A 20,889-nucleotide genomic window follows, 5' to 3' on the forward strand; every position below is an offset into this window, starting at 1 on the left:
ATTTCCCATTTGTAAGCTGGGAAAGCCACACACACAACTTCAAATGAATCATAGTTTAATGTGGTATTGCTGAATGTGTAAGTAATCGAATTAGATGTTTTCTAATAAGTGACTCTATTTTAACAGCTTGTTTTATATAAAATAACTTAAAAATGTAAATAAATCTGCAGTTTCCTCATATGAAATACATTTCATCTAATGCAATGTTTTTTTTCGTTTAGTTTCAGTTTATTTTTCTGTGAAATGTAACTTTAGAAAATGTTTTATATATCAAGAGTGTTTCATTGTCGCAGTGTATTAATACAGTGCAGGTTTCTATAAACCTGCAATGGATTAGAAGAACAAAAAACACTCCCGATGAAACATTAATTCTAAAAAAAAACTGATGAAAAGCAAAACCTCGACATTTGGTTTATAACACGTTTTCCCAGTGTTCAAAAACAGTATAACAAAAAAAGCTTTAGTCACTTGTTTAATTAATCTTCCAGTGTCTTTTTCTTCTGTTTTTTTGTTTACACACAGGGAAATTCACTTTTTTGTGCTTTCCCTAAATTTTATAGCAGTTTGACTTTAAATAAAGTTTTGAAAAATATATATTTAATATATAAACACTGCAACACAGTAGTGGACAGTATTTTATTTTATTTTTAATCGACAAATTTCAAAACTCTTTGCACATTCATGAAGATACACAGTTAGACTTTTGCCATAGCTGCTCATAAATACTTTTTTAATTCTGAAAAGTTGTTTTTTTCACTATTTAATACTGAATAGCAATGTATGCGACACATGTATTACCACTTAGCATTAGAGTACATTTAGGAAAATTTCATCAACATTTCTAAAGAAAATGCCACCTTTTTTGATAAAATTCAGTATTCCACATGTTGTTGGTAAATAGAGGAAGTAGTTTTTGTATGACTCTCCTGTTATTGTTTCTCACTGTGTCTGTCGGGCACAGTAATAAACTGCTGTGTCCTCAGTCTTCAGATTGTTCATCTGTAGATAGACTTTACTGCTGGAGTCATCTCTGGAAATAGTAAATCAACCCTGGACTGACTGGGAGTAATACCTAGAAGTACTGCCTGTGTGTATAAATGCGATCCACTCCAGTCCTTTTCCAGGAGCCTGTCTGACCCAGTTCATAGGGTAGCTGCTGAATGTGAATCCAGAGCCTGTACAGGTCAGTCTGTGGGATTCTCCAGGCCTTTTAATGACTGGTCCAGATTCTGTCAGTGTCTGACCATCAACACCTGTCAAGTGCATCAAATCACACAAGTTAAATAGTTTTTTGAGAGAAATAAATGTTGTGTAATATCAGGGTCTATGAGTATTTTCACCTGCCCAGCAGATAGTTAACAGCAGCAGTCCTGTCCTGTAGTCCATACTGTCAAACTGTGTGTCCGTAGCTACCTGTCATCTTCTCTGAAGTCAGATTTATAGAGGAGGAGCAGCATGCAAAATATTGTGGTTTTGCATTCACTCCACAATTTTTAAGACCAGTCACAATTAGCCATGTAGTTAGCATATGTAATATATATAAATCTGTTTTCAAGTCAGCCACTGATTATATCAATAGAACAGGTGAAGGGGAAGATACTATTATCAATGTTATAATGACTTTTATTGATAATACTTACAAAATACAAGCATGATCAGATCAGTAATAGGAACATTGGAAAAAAACATAAATGAAGAGTCATGGGAATATTAACTGCAGTGTTCCAGTTTTACAATTAATATGATTATTTTACAATTATATATTATAGATATTATAATTATTTTGTGGAACAAAAAAAGATGTTTAAGTATTTCATGAGAAACTGTGGTCTGCATATTGAATATCTGCACAGGTTTTCTTTGCAAGAATATTATATTAATTCATTAAATAACTTCTATCTTATAAAAACAAAACAAGTTATCCGTCTTTCAAAAGAGAGAAATTCCTTGAAAAAGTAAAGAGTGAGTCTCTGAGCTTCAGTCTAAGATTTCAAACAAAACTCCAAATCAACAACCATGATTTAACGTCACTATATTTAAATTTGTCATTGTTATTATTTTATTTCTTTGACATTTTATCATCAATATTATTATTATTGTAAGATGTGCTTACAGACTCACCTTGGAGAATTTATCAACAAACTGACTTCCAGAGAAAAATCATCTTGAATTCATTCATGTTCTGAGGGCTCCTCCTCTGGTAGTTTGATGCTACAACTGAGGGGTTTGTTAAGCTATGCTGATGAGCCGTGTGTCTCTGGCTCTCTGGTAATTCAGTCTGCGCATTTGGTCAATTTTAAGTTCGGTTTCTTGTTTGAAGTTTGTAATTAAATACTGAAATTATTCTTCAGTGAATCTTTGTAGTATGAATCTGGAGTCTGCAGAATATCCTGTCCTTTCCCTGCAGTTTTTTTTTTTTTTTTTTTTTAATCCAAGCTGTGTGGTAGCTCAGTAAACAAGAGACCTGACAGGTGATGGTCAGATGCTGACCTGGCTGCAGAGTCACAGAGGCTGTGTCAACTGTTCACACTGCATTTAGCTCTACAAAGAGTCAGTGCTTAACATCATGGATGTTAAGCACTGACTCTTTGTAGAGCTGACTTTTGTAGAGCGTTTCTTCATTTTGTGTCACTGTGACTCTCGAGCACAATAATAAACAGCAGAATCCTCAGTCATCAAGCTGTTCATCTGCAGATACACCTGCTTTCTGCTGTTGTCTGGTGAACTGGCCTCTGAATGACTGAGAGTAGTAGATGGTGCTACTGCCACTGCTGATCAAAGCGATCCATTCCAGTCCTTTTCCAGCAGCCTGTCTGATCCAAGCATTACTATGATCACCACTGAACCCTGAGTATGTACAGGTCAGTCTTTGGGAGTCTCAGGCCTTTTAATCACTGATTCAGACTCAGTCAGTGTTTGACCCTCAGTACCTACAGAAATGTTAATGGCTTATTATTCCAAAGACTTTACTTCATAACAATTAATTTGTACAAAAATGTAAAAACGTCAAGAAAAAATAAATTAATGAGTAAAAGAGCAATTTAAACTTTTCTGATCATTGTTAAGGTCAGATGTCTTTGTCTAGTCTGCAGTGTCTCTGGTAGATTGAGTACCAAGATATATAAATCTGCTGAAGATATCAGTTTTACATAGACTCCTCCTACAAGCAAACTCAGCAGTATATAAAGAACTTAGGAAATATTTTTAGCAACTAACAGATGAATAGAATGATATGTTATAATAGCTTTATATAAGAAGTAGAGCGTGCTGCCCAGACTGCTAGTTTGAGTAAATGACCTGAAATGTCTGTTGCACTGGCTGCCCTGTTCGGCATGTAGTACATAATTTTATTTTATTTTTTTCTGCTATGATCTTCAGCCAGTCCCTGTCATTCCTTGTTTTTACTAGGACAAGTAGAATGGTGCGGAGCAAGCCACTGGACATAATGGGTTTCTGGGCACAGCAGTGCTGTCGTCACATTGTATGTGAAGTGCCCTTAGGATTTCTTTTAAAAGCCAGAGGGCCTAACCTAATTTCCAGGCAGCCAGAAGCACAGGGTCATTAACTTTTGCATCTTTTCTGATGACTGAAACAGAGAAAACATGCAAACTGCAAAGCCTGAAGATTAATATCAGGATATCATTGGGAGGACAAATATATGGGAAGTGACAAATATAATTTCTGCTAAAGAGAGGTGAGCTATTTGGTATTTTTATGAGAGAATCTGTGTATCAGTGTGGATTTGTGGAAAAGTCAGCCCTGTCCTACTGGGACCTTCATTACTGCCAAGCTTTTGTTTGTTGCTAAGTGCCAAGATTTGTATTTTTTTGTTGTTGTTGTTGCAAATAATGAAACACAACCAATTCTAACATGCATTACAGGTGGTTTTACACAAAGGTTTAGCTGGAAAAACTTCTCATATAAATGAGTATCAAAATATATTATTGTCACTTGGAAAACATCTCAAATTGAGCAAGTTACTAAGGTTGAATTGTAAATATAAAATGTAACACTTTATTCATAACCATAACTTTAAAAAATATATATTATCAAGGCAATCTCCAGCGCTAAACAGTGACATGCAGCAGATAACAGTGTTCTGTAGTCTGGGGGCTCCTCTAGTGGTGGAGGATGTTACACATGTTGAAGCTGTGAGAGGTTTTGTTCAGCTCTACTGATGTTTCGTATTACTGTGACCCTCTGGCACAGTAATACACAGCAGTGTCTTCAGGCTGCATATTCTGTCCATTTAGAGTCACTGTCTTGCTTGAAGTGTCTAAGTTGATGGTGAACTTGTTCTTTAGTGAATCTTTGTAAAATGTGGGGTATCCATAATGTGCACCTCCAATCCACTCCAGTCCTTTCCTGCAGGCTGTCTGATCCAAGATGTCCTCCAGCTGCTTAGAGAATAAGAGACCTGACAGGTGATGGTCAGGCGCTGACCTGGCTGCACAGTCACAAACTCTGGCTGTGTCAGCTGTTCACACTTCACACCTGTGGAGAAAACATGTTTTATTTAACAGTAACAGTCAGTATGCTGTGATCATTCTGTCAGTGTTTTTTTTTCAGTGAGACTCACAGGATCCAGCAGCCAGCAGGAGCAGCAGAGCCACAGAGAACATTTTGGTACTCAAGATAATCTGATGGGAACTTCTCTTCTTCTGTTTTAACTGGCGGCATGATTTCAAGTCTTTATAGTAGACTGTCAGGAAGTTTGCTTTGCATATAGATGGATGCTGACAGATTATAAGAGATCTAAAGAGATCTAAAGAATTGTAAAAAGTGGTTTTGTCAAATCAATTCAGACATTCTTTAAGGAAAATACTAATAAAATAAAAATAAACAAAATAAATGTTCCCTTTAGAAATTTTTTTTTTGCTCTTTTTGCTCTATAAAATAGTTGTTTTCTTTTAGAATCACTCATCTTAGCAGTAGGATATACATGAAAAGAGAAAAGAAATTAAGTTTGAGTGAAAATGTACATTTTTTGCACTCTCTGGTCAACTGACTCAGTGAATCAAATGACTCAAAAAACCCGATTCACTTTGGTGAGTGACTCATTAAAACTCGATTCAGTAAAAAGAATCAAATTTACCATCACTACTGATGGGTATAAGACAGACAAAGTATGTAATCAGACAGAAATGGCTATGATGGAAAAAGAGAGACAGAATTTTCTTCTTTTTTTGTATAACATTTATTCTTCATACAGGATCTTGGTGTTGTAGCCTGTTCAAAGCTAACACCTTGACAAGTCCTTATAGAGAAACCAAATGCATATAGACAAAGTGTCATGGTCCCTGTGCCTCACCAGCTGATCCTGTTTTAGGCAACATGTGTTTTGTTTTCTCTCTCTCTCTCTCTCTCTCTCTCTCTCTCTCTCTCTCACCTGCCGGGGCGGTGCTCATTATGGGCTCCCGCCCCTGGCCCACGCACCTGCTGCCTATCGGGGTGATCGCAAGGCTTATTTAAGACGGCAGCGCTGTGCCACTCGTCGCTGGATTGTTGAGCTATCAGCGTCAGTCCCGCTACCGTTTGTGAGTTAGACTCAGAATCTGTTCGCCGTTAACTCTGGTTTCTGTGTACAGATCTTCCGCGGACCTTTCCCTGCCTGCATGTTATCGTGTGGACGAGTGAGTGGATTTGTGTTGCCCCGTTGTGAAGAGAGAAGAGTGAGCCATTGGAGTGTGCCTGATTCCCGTCCTTCCCCTCACATGCCCCGGAGCCCTGGACCCCCCTCCCCTCCCTCCAGCACGTTGTAAATAGTATCACCTGGTGTCGTTTGTACTAATAAACTGTCAACTCTGCTAGGATTCCCGGTCTGCGCCTCAGTCCATTAACTAAAACCTGACACAAAGAAAAGACTGCCATACTTTATGACAGAGGTCACTAACAGGTGGTCTGCTATCCGGGTTCGGACCCAGAAGCTGTCTCATACGGACCCAGACGTACAGGCAAAACAGAAGGTTATGATTTTAAACCTGATGGGTGGTTCTATTTTAACTGCTGCAGATTTTCAGGTCTTTACAATAGTGGTTCAGTGGCTGAAGAAATGCACATGTTAAGCCATCCCACGTGATGCCAGTCAGCCAATCAGCTCTGTCCATTCAAGGCAGTAAACACTGTGCCAAAAGCTAAGAGTTAGTAAGTTATACATGAAAAGATAGTAGAAAGAAGAAGAAAGATAGCGATACATGTAGAATAAAGAAAGAAAGAAATACAGATGACTAAACCAGAAAAAGTTGAAAAAAAGAGAAGTGACAAAGAGAACGGAGGAGAAAATAAGGAACAAACAGTGATATGAAGTGGACAGTGAAAATGGAGCAATGGGTAAATGTTGGACTTCTCCAGATGCAGCTGGTTGATCTCCAAGCAGGTGTTCATCTCAAAGAGTGGATTGTAAGACCTGACCCTTCCTGGCTTTCTGGCTCCAAATGGACCCTAACACAACTTTCTCAGGTATGAGGAAAATAGCCCTTAGCATCTTGACCATGTTTGGCTCCACACACACAAGTGAGGCAGTTTTCTCCACAGTGAACATAATCAAAATTAAATATTGTTCCCAGGTCATCAATGATCACCTCCATACGAGAATGAGGATCTCCCCGACTCCATTTGTGCCCAGGTTTAAAATCCTGGCAGGATAAACCGGATCTCAATTCTCTCTGTGAGCAAAAAAGTGGGGGAGTTGATTAAAAGAAGGAAAGAAAGTTTACCTCTAAAACTGTTCACAACTGTTAAGACGTGTCGAGATTTTTTATCTGTAAAGTTAGTTGAGACTGTTTAGTCAGGATGTGAAACAAGTCCACAATCTTTTCCTCCCTTTATTTAACTTCCATGAAGTGAAACACTTCATTTGAACAAGCCCACTGTTCACCTTTCACCTTTTTGAATTGTACTGATTTCATTTGATTTGACACTCGAGCGTTACATATATATATCACATGCTACATAATTAGACATTTTGATCATCTGGACCTTTGTGTCAAGAAATTTTCTCTAACTGGCCATCTTTGACTAACTTTTAGTTGAATATCCCTGCTTTATGACAGTTGTGAAGATACTTTAGGTTTTTGTACAGCTTCTAAACCACCTTCAGTCACTGTGGCTCTCGAGCACAATAATAAACAGCAGAATCCTCAGTCCTCAGACTGTTCACCTGCAGAGACAGCTGCTGTCTGCTGTTGTCTCTTCAGATTGTAAAACGCCTCGAACTGCCTGTGAGTAGTATTTACTGCTACCACTGCCATTATCAAGAGTAGCAACCCACACCAGTCCTTTTCCAGTTGCCTGTCTGACCCAGCCCATATAGTAGTCTCTGAATGTGAATCCAGAGGCTGTACATGTCAGTGTGTGGGATTCTCCAGGTCTTTTAACCACCGGTTCAGATTGTGTCAGAGTCTGACCATCAACACCTGTCAGGAGAAGTTAAAAGGAAAATTAAATAGGCTGGTGAAAAAAAGACCAGCATGTGTTATATTAGAATATTTTCACCTGTCCAGCAGATAGATAAAATTAGTAGTCCTTCAAATACTCCATCATGTTGATCTGTGTCCACTGTTCTTTGGTGGTCAGATAAGTAGAAGGGGGAAACATCCAGGTTTTGCATGACTCCTCCTGACAGGGAGGGGAGAACTGCATTTAAGTTTGTTGTTAAATTTGGACTAATTTGCACAGTGTTGCCTTATTTTGATTGATACAGTGTGTGTTCAGTTGTGATTAGTGTGAGACAAAATCTCAAACGTGACAAAACTTTTGATGAAATGTGCAATATGTAGTAAGTAGATGTGCTACAAGTTTCTCTTTGCGTGTATTGTGGTTTCAGTTTACAAGTGCTGATGCTTTTCTTTAAATTCAGCTCTGATTGTTTGCATTATTGTAACTATTCAGCACAGTAAAGCATAGAACATATTCAGGTATTACATTCAAATTGATTAGGTATTTGACCTGCAGTACAGATCACCATATTTATCATTGGACATATTAACAGCCTGAGGTCTTTAAAATTAGTCAGAGGCTGGCTGTGTCAGCTGTTTACACTTTGTACCTGTGGAAAAATATGTTCAGTGTAATTCTCATCACAGCAGCACTGTTTCTGCCTTGTTGAGACTCACAGGATGCTGCAACCAGCAGCAACAGCTGCAAAGGGAAGCTTTCCATCACACAAATATAATTCTTTGTTTCAGTCTGTAATTAGCCCAGGTTGAATGCAGACATATACTGACAGATTATAAGAGAAATATGGACATAAGCAAAGGCGAGCTATTGCTACCATAAAGATAAATATAGTAGGTTTTTTTCTTTCTTTTTCCCCCTTAAAAACACATTTGAAACAAAACAGTTGATGATGTTCCCAAATACAAATGCAAATAATCATTAAACCCAATCCCAATGAAACAGGTTGATTTTATCTTGGAATTGGAGAAAAGCAAATTTTGACTGAGTTTGAAGTGCTAGGTGTACAGCATTTTTCCTTTTTGTGTCAATGTGCCTCTAGAGCACAATAATAAACAGCAGAATCCTCAGTCCTCAGACTGTTCATCTGCAAATACACCTGCTATCTGCTGTTGTCTCTGGAGATGGTAAACCGGCCTTGTACTCTGTGCCGGTTCTAGACAGGCATATATGAGGGGGCAGACAGAAATGTAAAGGGGGCACAAGGTGGCAATGCAGGCGAGAAAGGTGTGGGCTGGGTGGGGTGCTCTGGATTCGGGGTGCCACAAACGATTATTTTGATAGTTGGCTAGTCACCGATTATTTTTGCGATTATTCGACTAATCAGATCATGCATCCATTGGACATAAAACGAACAGCTTATTGCACCAGCATGCATCTGCTTTTGTATAACTATCCTTAGCTTACAGCTTGAAGTATGTGCTAACTAAAAGAAAGACAAGATGGTAGTTTATTAAACTTTTAATGAAATTTGCAGATTGTCTCGGTGGAGTTTAATAAACTCAGTCGTCTGCTTCCTGCTATCTAAAATATAACAGGACACTGGAGTAAATTCTTTACCATCTCACACTTCTGTTTAATGAGTTTTCTGTTTGACGTTTTTTCAGCTGTGTGAAAACGATAACTCTAATCTCAGTCAAACCGATTTACTCGCTTTACTGATTTACTTGCTACTTATTCCTGCGTCTTTCAGGATCTTACAAAGCTTCTAACAACGCGCCAACTATTAAATTAGTCGTTGACGATTTTGACAGTCGACATAATCGTGACTAGTCGACTAATTATGGCAGCCCTACTCTGGATAACTGTTTTTGTCATGTAATTGGTTTGCACTTTGTCAGGCCTCTACCCTAAGACCTGACCAACTTGGGTGTCCCACCTGAAGGCTAAGCTTCTGCTGGTCTAGCTTTTATGATCACTAAGACACGCAAAAGACCACGTTAAGGTGAAAAAATAGAGAAGTATAATTTTTTCAGTGACTTTATTATAGTCTCTTTTTACTTTATAATACAGAAATTTTCAAATGTTAAAACTTACAATGCATCAAGAGACTTTTTCATATCACAGGTCCTATGCTCTAACCATCTGTTTTTAGGAAAGATCTCAAACTCCAAACTATTTAAAAGAAGTAGTACAAGGTTTGTGTTTGTGTGCATTATATGTATGGACCCAGTCCCTGTCATTCTTTATTTCTACTGCAGCACTTGCAAGTGCGTGTCTATTTCAAACTTTGCAGTGATATCAGGTTGTGCAACAACTGAACCCAGGCTGGTGCCCTCAGACATCGGTGCGTTGATGGTTCTTGGTGTCTGAGGCTGGGCGCCCATGTATGTACCGGCTCACTCCTGGTGGCCGCTTGGCAGGGCCTGGCGCCTGTGACCCGGTTGGGCCCCTTCCAGAGGGTGGGGGCCCTCAGGCCTCTGGGCCTGGGGCTCGGTCTCTCTGGCACAGCTGGCTGCTGGCAGAGCCCACGGGCACGTCACTGCAACCCCTCTGGCCTCTGCTCTGTGGCTCCTGGGTGACCCCTCATCTGGGGCTCTCCTCAGCTCTCCACAGGAGGGTGGCACGGTTGCCCTCTGATGGTCCTCCTTGGGTTCTCATACTCTGAGGCCTCTGGATGTCTGGGGCCTGGATCTCCACCATACCTGCTTCATGCCCTGGGGGACGGGGCTATAGCTCCCCACACTCCCTAGCAGATCGTTACATGGAGAAACCTTTTGAATACAAGTGCGCTGATCCACACAGGTGTGCACACAGGTGTACACATGGGTGTTCACCAGTGTTGGTCAAGTTACTTGAAAAAAGTAATCAGTTACTAATTACTGATTACTTCCCCCAAAAAGTAATCCCGTTACTTTACTGATTACTTATTTTCAAAAGTAATCAATTACTTAGTTACTTAGTTACTTAGTTACTTTTTAAAAACACGATTTACAACCTGAATAGGTGATAAAGCGATAGATCTTTCAGCCCAATTCTACTTTTTCTGCATAATTCATCATACAAAATGTAATCAAATGTAAAAGTCTCTTTTTAAAACTTGTTTTATTAGTTTTAATCTTTTAACTTTATGCATCAAGCAAAAATTAAATTATATGCAACATTCTCTGACTGGAAGAAATTTGTTTAACATTTAAACCTATTTTCTGCACATTCCAGCATATAAAATAAAATATTTTTTTGTGTTTACACTCACTCTTTCAAATAGATGCAAGTAAAACACAGCAGAAAATAAATAAAATCAAAGACTAGCGGTCCTGTTGCTCTATTTTCACCTGTAAAGCAGGACTGGGGTAGGCGGAGGAGGTTTACCCTGGTGCAGGTGTGCTGCAGCGGTCAGTGGAAGAATCCGCGAGTTTCTCTGTGAATTTCACATTACGTCGTAGCGCACTCGCTGCTTGCTTGGAAGTTTAGGGGTTTTTTCGCTGTAAAAAGTAGTTTTCTTCCCACGCACAACGGACACTAATGTTTTTGTCACTTTTATGGAATCAAACTCAAAATAAGGTCAGTACTTCCACGCTTTAAACGCTGCATGCTACACTCTGTCCCGCACTTTTCGATATATTATGATCTGCAGACAGCTGTTGTCACGAACGTCGCACTCGCTTACGTCACTGTCATGAGACGTTCTCGCAAAAATCACGGTTTTAGTAACGCAGTAACGCAGGCGTTCCTACGTGAAAGTAACGGTAATCTAATTACCGTTTTTGCAATAGTAATCCCTTACATTACTCGTTACTTGAAAAAAGTAATCAGATTACAGTAACGCGTTACAAGTAACGCGTTACTGCCCATCTCTGGTGTTCACAGACACAAGCTACACCTTTCTTGGCTTCTACCTCAAAGCACATTGTGCGCTGTCGATCTTGCGTGCTGCACAATAACATTTAATATTTAGTATCTACTGTTATTTACTGTTAGCTAGTTTATTGTGATGGTTTTGTGTTTATTATGTTGCTCTTTCTTGTTTGTTTTCTCTTCTGTTTTTTCTTCTCTCAACAGGTGATCCCGGTGGCTACTTGGCGGGGCCTGGTGCCTGTCGCTCGGTCAGGCCTCTTCCGGGGCAAAGGGGGCCCTCGGGCCTCCAGCCTCGGGGCCTGCAACTCGGTTCACTCTGGCACAGCCGGCTACCAGCAGAGCCGGCGGGCACGCCGGTGCAGCCCCTCTGGCTTCTGCTCCGTGGCTACTGGGTGACCCCTCGTCTGGGGATCTCCTCAGCCCTTCCCAGGAAGGTGGCACGGATGCCCCTCCGGTGGTCCTCCTTGGGCTCTCGCACTCTGGGCGTCTGGATGTCTGGAGCCTGGATCTCCTCCATGCCTGCTTCATGCCCTGGGGACGGGGCTATGGGCCTCCACACCCTCTAGCAAACCGTTACATGGGGAAACCTTTTGTATACAAGCGCGTTGATCCACACAGGTGTGCACACGGGTGTTCACTGTTCGTAGACATAAACTACACCTTTCTTAGCTGCTACTTCAAAGCACATTGTGCGCTGTCTGTGCTGCGTGCTGCACAACAACTTTCAATATTTAGTATTTACTGCTGTTCACACTTAGCTAGATTAACGTGATGGTGTTGTGTTTAGTATGTTGCTTTGTTTTTGTTTGTTTTTTTTTGCTTGTCTTCTCTTCTTTTTCTCTCAACAGGTGATCCAGGAGATTTTTTTTTCTTTCTCTTTGTCTTTGTAAGTGCCCTTTCTCACTGTCCCTTTTCCCTTCTGTTTTTCTTTTCCTTCCTCTCTTTCTTTCTTCCTTTCCTATCCCCCAGTCATGTCTGTCCAATCTGTAACAACTGAAAATAAAATAAATAATAACAACAAAGTTTGATCAAATGGACCAATACGGCAATGCCATGATGATCCATTTGGCAAAATAAATCCATTTGGTATCCTTGTTGGTCTTCAGACAACAATTCTGACGGCTAAAGAACCAAATGGGACAGACAAAAAGAAACAAAAAAAAAACAAAAAAAAAAAAAACAGGTGATCCAGGTGATTTTTTTTCTTCTCCCCTTTCTCACTATCTCTTCTCCCCTCTTTTTTCTTTCTCTCCCCCTCTTTCTTTCATGGTTTCTTTCTTCCTTTCCTATCCCCCAGTCATATCTGTCCCATCTGTAACAACCGAAAATAAAATAAAATAAATACATAATAATAATAAAGGTCAATCAAATGAATCAATATGGCAAGGCCATGACGATCCACTTGGTAAAGTAAATCCGTTGGCATCTTTCTTGGCCTTCAGACAATAGTTCTGATGGCTAAAGATCCAAATGGGACAGGCAAAAAAAAAAGAAAGAAAGAAAATGAAACAACTGTAGCTTGCTTCCACCATTGTGTGAATGTGAGAGTGAATGAATAGTGGAATTGTAAAGCACTTTGAGGGTCTCGGACAAATTAATTAAGACTTTAACAAATTCAACTGAGTCCTCTTGAGAACATGTGAGCATACCTCCTATGAGGGAGTGGAATTAAGGAACAACAATAGCGCCTATCAGTCCAGCAAAGAGTGGAATGGAGCCCTGGTCCACACACACACTGTGCCCCCAAAGTGCTGTAAGGATTTGTGAAAGAAAACCATCAGTTCACACAGTATAAAGCATCATTAAGATTAGCATTCACCCTCCAAAAAGGGTGAAGGGGAAAAAATCATTGGATGTGACCAAATTAAATCCTTTATGTGCAACTCATACTCTATGATTTAGATTTTTTTTTTCTGTTCATGCACTGAGGGGTTCTTTTTTTCAACTCTATTGATGTTTCTTTTCTGTGAGTCTCTGGTAAAGTAATGTTGAAAGTTGAAAGCAGTGTTTGACTTTCATGGGTTTTTGTGCAGCGTTTCTTCCTCTTGTGTCACTGTGGCTCTCGCACAATAATAAACAGCAGAATCCTCAGTCGTCAAGCTGCTCATCTGCAGATACACCTGCTTTCTGCTGTTGTCTCTGGAGATGGTGAACCGGCCTCTGACTGACTGAGAGTAGTAGGTGCTGCTACTGTCAGGGTTGATAAGAGCAACCCATTCCAGTCCTTTTCCAGCAGCCTGTCTGATCCAAGCGTTCCAGTAATCGCTACTGAACCCTGAGTATGTACAGGTCAGTCTGTGGAGTCTCCAGGCCTTTTAACCACTGATTCAGACTCAGTCAGTGTTTGACCCTCAGTACCTACAAACAAACATCTCATTAGATACAATGATGCAGACATTTTATGTGTTTTCATTAGTAAAAGTAAACGTATAATCCTTACCAGCCCAGTTCATTAAAAGAATGAGAAAAGTGAACCAGATATGAAGTCTGAACATGATGAAAGCTATTTCTCTCTGCAGTCTACAGTGGGAACATCGATGATTTACCCTCTGTCTTAAACTCTCTAACATTTATGTAAACATAAACTAGAACAGTTTTGCATCAGCTCCTCCCACACTGTAGCTGGTTGTACTGATCATTTTATTACATTATTATTTGCAATGTATTTGCTTGTTAATCAATTGTGTTCAGGTAAGACAGTCCTATCCTTATAATTCTACATTTCTTTCTTTTCATTTTTCTTTAATCATAAAATCCTTCTTGATACTCATTTAGAAAAGTACATTATGTTGAAGCATTTGTTTAAGCATCAGAGTTTCTGTGTTTATCATTAATGTTCATTTTACTGTAAAAGTATGAACGAAGTAAATAAAAATGAATTTTGTTCAGCATACACATAAATCTTTCTATTAGTCTGTCTCCAAAGAGATTGTCAAAGAGATTGAACTGCAGGTGATTTATGCAAATATCATTTTGATCGGCTGAGTTAAATTTCTTGAAGGAGGATTGTTTACTATCATATGTAAATATGATGCCTAAACCAAAAAGGATAGTGAGGTTTCTGCTAAATGCCACTTAACACCTGTTTCATTTATCAAGCTTAATATTACAAATAGTAGATTTTGCTCCACCAGTCAAACTGTTGGAGTCATCTCTGGAGATGATGGACCTACCCTGGATGAACTGGGACTAACAGATATCAGCACTTCCAGTGTGTATCAGTTCATATTGTAGCTGCTGAATGTGAATCCGGAGCATGTAAAGGTTAATTCTGGATATTTTCCAGGCCTTTTCAACACTGATTCAGATTCTGTCAGAGACCATAAAAACATGTCAAGAGCATCAAATCACACTAAATTAAACTGTAATATCAAGAATTATTAATGCTGTCAACTCCCAAGCAAATGGTTAACAGCAGTTATGATGATATTTCTAATCCACAATCAGGATTATGTGATTAACAAAAAGCACTGGAAAATTAAAAATTAATTAAGGAGCAACTAAAGTTGTCCAGTTTTATTTTCAATATTTGCACTTCTCTCTTTTAAAATAAAATGAAAATAAAATCAAAGACAGAAGATGTCATAGTGAACAATACTCAGAGAATAAGACACCTGACAGGTTACTGTGAGATTGTGATAAACATGAAAAATGTTGAGTCCAGTTCTAAAGAAATGAACTCTGTCCATGCTTTCAGTGTTTATGTTCAGTGAGAACATGTTGATATTGAAATTCATCAGGTCAAAGCTTCTGTATCTCTTGAAACCAACAGCAGTACATGTCTAGCAAAACTATTCCAGCAGCCTGTCTGATCCAAGCAGCGCTAATATCACCACGAAACCCTGAGTATGTCCAGGTCAGTCTGTGGGAGTCTCCAGACGTTTTAACCACTGATTCAGACTGAGAACCTCAGTACCTAAAACTGAATACCACTCTTTTAAAGTACAAATCAGAAAAAATGGAAAATTATAATTTTTCAAACAATAAACCTTATAATACAACAAAAGACTTGTTTCATACCTATACTAAATCAATATGCTAAAAGCCATCTTGTCAGCTGAAAGTGGAAGTGAACAGGATAGTGGTCTGAAAGCTCCTGCTTTGGAAGCTTTTATTAAAACAGACTGTGAGGGGTTTCTGTCCAGGTTCCTTGATGGTTTGTGTTACTGTGGCATCCAGCACAGTAATACACAGCAGTGTCTTCAGGCTGCACACTGTCCAATTAGACTCACTGTTCTGCTGGAAGGGTTTAAGTCAATATGGAACTCATTGAACTCAGTGAATCTTTGTAAGCAGAGTCTCCAGTATAAATGGAACCAATCCATTCCAGTCCTTTCCTGCACGCTGCCTGATCCAAGCTGTCCAGTAGCTGGTAAGAGAATAAGAGATGTGACAGGTGATGGTCAGACGGTGGCCTGGCTGCACTGTCTCAGAGGCTGGCTGTGTCAACTGTACACATGTTACATCTGTAAAAAGGTGGATATAAAGCAGGACAAATGATTGAATTTTATTTTAAAAGAAAAGCTGCACATTTACAGTTTACAAATTTACAGTGACTTGCGGCATCCAGCTGCCAACAGCAGTAGGAAGGCAGTGGGGAAACATGTTTTTTGATTGAAGCTGACGGTATGACCTTCTGATCACTGTTTCACTTTAAGTGACTTCTTTATAACTGTGTCACAGGAAGTCACTTGGTTTGCATATTGATTTGACATATTAGGGTGCAAATTTACCTTGGTGTGTGACCAGGTAACCATATGCCTCATGCCGGGGTGCAGCAGACTTCATCACTGCTCCACTACTCAATAAAGTGCCCAAAGAATATCAAAAAGAAAAGAACAAAGAGAAGGAAAAATACTGGAAATTAGGGCTTATGGCAGGATTTCTAACAAATCTGTAGAATAATTTATTCAAATAAATATATCTTTGTATGTTATGTATTATGTAATATTCAGTGTAATATTCAGTTTAGCATTATATGAGATAAACAGCTGCTGACAAGAAATAAGTAGGAGAGACCTCTTTTGTAATTTCTTTGCTGTTGTACATCTTAACTGAAGGGCCATGGATTAAACACAATCAACAGAAAACAGGAACTCAGTAGCTCACACTTAAGTATTTTGTGTAAGCTCAGAGTCAGTAGACAGATTGTCAAAGTCTTATGAACAAAGAAAAAAATGAAAATGGATTTGTAAGTAAAAGAACTATCACATGTATAGATAGATAGATAGATAGATAGATAGATGTTGATGTTTTTGTGTTTTAATTGCACTCTCAGAAATAGAGGTACGAGAGAAGAACATTTTGTACCTATAGGTACATTTTTGTAAATGTTCCCTTAAAAGTACAATACTGGTCTTTAAAAGTCCAGAAATGCCCCTTTAAAGGTTCAATTTGAAATAAAGTACAAATCTGTACCATTTTGACCTGTACTGCAGTGACAGTGGCAGAATGTGGTAATGGGTCAGCATGGGAAAATCTGGATGGGCCTGGTTAATTGTAAAATTCATATGAGATGTGAGTGTGCTCATAAAAGCTACATGTTATAATCAAATCTGTTGGTCCTCTCCTCTGTACGTAAATTATCCTATGATGCAAAGAATATCTGTAACCTACCTTTGTGTAAGTTATGTTAAATTATATTAAAAAAAAAACACACACACAATGACATGCAGGCACAACCAAATGATGTTAAAAAAAACTGGTCCATTTCCATTTTATTAAGTTCCAGTTATAATTTTTAATGTTTTAAATCTTGGTTGTAGCCTTCAAAAACGTGAAATCATTTTACTGTTATGTTTGGCCATTTACTTTTTCGCTTTTACTACATCCTAGAATTGTTCATTAATTGTGAGGTTTTTATGGAATTTGCAACATCAAGTTAAACCGAGGTTCTTTGGAAGTTAAAATGTCAAGCAGATTTTTATGTTACGGTGACTACATTTTGTAAGTTACAAATATAGTTCGCCAAGACAGCATAACGGTTTCTAAACAACTGCGCATTAATACCACAATGTTGTATTTTCATGTGTCAAGTTCGCAACGCGCATTAATCCCAAAGGCTGAAAAGCCAGCAGCGATGAGTGCTCCGCCTCCGCGCTGACTAGCGTTGACACAGAAAATGACTCTCAGGGGGTTATTGATGGAGGAGCTCCTTAAAAAGTTGATGGAAGAAGGCATTGATGTGTCAGACGACGAGGCGCAAAGGTTTAGAGGTAAGTCGGGTGTGATTTTGTGTTTTATAAAAATTACAACGTGTAATTTTACAGTAGAGTTAGCAAAAGTCCGAAGAGCTAGATTTAACATGGGTGAAAGCTAGCAGTTAGCTAAGTTTTAAACAAAGAAAGATACAAATGTGGACTATTTAGACTGTTGGTGGAATGTTCAACGTCTGTCTGCCCGCCGTATTCGAGTGTTTTATCAATAAATAGTGACTAACCGTGTACAACAATGTAGAAAAATCAATAATTTCTCAAAACGTGCTAGTATGTAAATATAGCTATTAACAAAATCGTTTTCTAAGCAAAATTTATCGCATCTAACTTGTTTCCCGCTCAAAGGGATTTTAAACAATGGAAGGTACACATTTGTACCATTCCACCTACTTAGTGGGATTTTCGAATATGAGAGCTGTAAGCTCTGCGCAGGGACACTGTCTGCAAACACCTGTGATGCCAGCTAGCTGCTCGATCAGGGATCGATTTATAATTTCAAATAAACCAAAATCAAGGAGGCAAATTGTGGGCAGCAAAACAGACAAGATAGCCTAGGATTCTATTCTATCCACAACTCGGGTTATTGTTTTGGTTGCAATGAATAATGCCTACAGCCAACAGGCAATCGGCGCAAGGATTCCCCCAAAAGAAATTTGAAAATGGTTTTATTTTTATTTCATACTGTACTTTATATTTCAGATAACGATGTACAACATTGAAGGTACAGTTGAAGGTCCAGTGTCCCAAGCAAACCAGAGGTAGGTTGTGATAAATGTCTAAATTTGCATATGCATTTAAGTGCTTGCAAAATGGCTAGTTAATGCTGTTTTCCTACTGTATTGCAGTTCTATACCTTCTTGCCTGCAGTTATTTCCATTCCAAAATTCCCACAAGATGTCCAGAGTCGCTTGGATCTCAAAGAACCAGTCCAGAAAGAACAGAAGTACCGAAACAAAATAATTGGGACTCTTTATGAAATGCTGTCACAGTACACAATGTAAGGGTTCCTTTCTGAATAATTACATTAATTTCTTAATATTAATATTGCTGTTGTACGAGAGGCAGAGAACAAATGGTTAGCCCATCTGCCTCCCAATCTGGAGACCAGCGTTCGAGTCTGGCGTGACACACGGTTCCAATGAACTGGCAATAGTGGTAAAACCATACATCCTGTGTCTCCAGACCTTGTCTGGACTATGATATCCAAAGTGTTCATTTTCGAATTTGCTCAAGAGTAAATTAATAATTCAGGACTGCAGTCAATTAATTAATGAAGTTTGGGAGAGGTGTGGCTGTTTGTCCGCGCCCATTTTTAAAAAAAAAATTAAAATCAACTTTAGCTACATTGATTTGACATTGGTCTATAACATACTATTTACGGTAATAACAATATGAGTAGAAGAATTGAAGAACAGAAAAGCCCCCAGAAAAGGATAAGAGTAATCAGTGTACTGTGTGTTGTTTTTCTTATGTTTGAAACAGGTACCCAACCCACTCAGACTACATCCAGGTCATCAAAGCCCTGATTGTGAAGTATCCTTTCTTAAGAGATGTACACGGAAATGGTTATGTGAGTACCTCTCCTTTTTTGTTTCTTTTATAGATTATATTAATATAAAGTAAGCATAATTAACTACTTATATACATTTGAAACAACTAGGACACCTGGCACAGCCAACTCAAGAGAAAGTTCAAAGCAGAACGGGCTCCCCTAATCAGCAACGAAGAAGTGAACCGGGTTAAAGAAAAGTTTGGACGCACGCAGAAACATCGGACCACAGAGGAATCCAGCAGCTCCTGTCTGAAGAGACTGAAGCCCTCTCTCGTAAATCCTCACACCCTCAGCCTCTAAGAGCTAAGGTAACATATGTAGTCTTATTATGTTCACTGTAAAGCTAAAAGTAAACATTAATTGAAAGAAACATGTTAACAGATAACATTAACATAGAAAAAGGAACTTCACAGTTGATTTAACAAAAGTCAGCTCAACTTGCAATTCCTATTCAACATTTTTGCATTTTTTTCAAAGCATTTGGTGCACAAATTACTGCATTTCGAGTAACATTAACTTATCAGATTTTACTTATGATAATACTGATATCTGCTTTGACAAAGGATTCGTTCTTTGTGGGGGAAGATGCAGCCTCCGTTGATGCTCATATCAAGGTGCTAAATGATCAGCACAGGACGCTACATCCTGACACAGCACTGGTGAAAGACCGCATGACAAAAACCTTTGCATGGAGACGTCAAGAGGTAGCTGAAGGAATGTGTACTGTGGACCTATTAAAGAGATATCCATTCCTGGGGACATCTGCAGGGGTAAGAATTGTTAAGATGATTGGGCAAACAGCTAATGATTTTTTTGTCTGTAAATCTGATTATTATTTTCTGTACTAACTGATTAATCAATCTGTTTATTATCTTTAGAATTTTTGTTCAAGGGTTAAAGCACTTTACATTTATCTCCAGTCTGTGTCTTTAAACATGTCAAAAGTTTAAATCCTCAATGTAAATGTCATTCTTTTGTCTATTCTGCTCTTTTCATTTCCAGTTGTGTGATGAGGTTGATTTAATGCATCCCTGCCAAGACAACATCTGTTGCCGCTTTAGCGAGAACTTCACTGCTGTTCTTCAAAATGTTCTTCAAATGACCAAGGATTTGCCACTGAAGAAGGTCTACATGGAGGCAAGAGAGAATGCACTGGCTGAAGACATTACAGGTACTAATTTGACCTCATACAAATAGTAAATTTTGTGACAATTCATTTGCGCTCTCTTCCAAAGATAATTGATGTACCATAGTGCCATGTCAAGAGCATGTTAATGGGAATTTGCATGCTATCAAAATCTAATGAAGTGCATTTGCATCTGTATGACCTAGGAATTGACTTCAAGGGGCACTTCTCCTCTTGCCATCCATCTTCAAGGAGAAGATAGAAGATTTCATCATCCTTGAGAGGTAAATGCATGATGCAATGCATAGCCTTTGGCCACAAGTTTCATTCTCGGTGTTTTGTTGGCATGGAGCTGAATTCAGCTGCGGTTCAGCATCACAGCTAAGCTAATGTAGGGGAAACACTGCTGTTAATCCACAGACTTACAGAATGCTCTGGAAATGAACAAAAGTTTTACAGATGTGCATTTTCAGGATAAAGTGCTTCAGCGTGTGTCTGCTATATCTGTCAGCAGTGTCAAATATGAACTTGAGGATGTTTTTGTAGTTGGCCATGTACACACTGAAGCCATACCTATATTCTTTAAAATCAAGTATATTTTGAATGTTGATACTTGTTGGGTATTGTGTGGGAAACTGTTACTTCCTTGCACTTATGAATGTCATTTCCATGCTTACCAAGTGGCAGTTGACAACGACTGGATCCTGTTCAATCCAGGAAATGAATTAGACTTTCAAGCTCTA

At 38.9% G+C, this 20,889-nt stretch overlaps 1 pseudogene; it reads right to left on the reverse strand.

The window, feature by feature from the left end:
* Window positions 1-4,366: 4,366 nt before the first annotated feature.
* Window positions 4,367-20,889, reverse strand: part of LOC120439856 — a 76,570-nt pseudogene continuing 60,047 nt past the window's right edge.

This window comes from Oreochromis aureus, linkage group 4 (genome assembly GCF_013358895.1).
Source record: "Oreochromis aureus strain Israel breed Guangdong linkage group 4, ZZ_aureus, whole genome shotgun sequence".
NCBI lineage: Eukaryota > Metazoa > Chordata > Actinopteri > Cichliformes > Cichlidae > Oreochromis > Oreochromis aureus.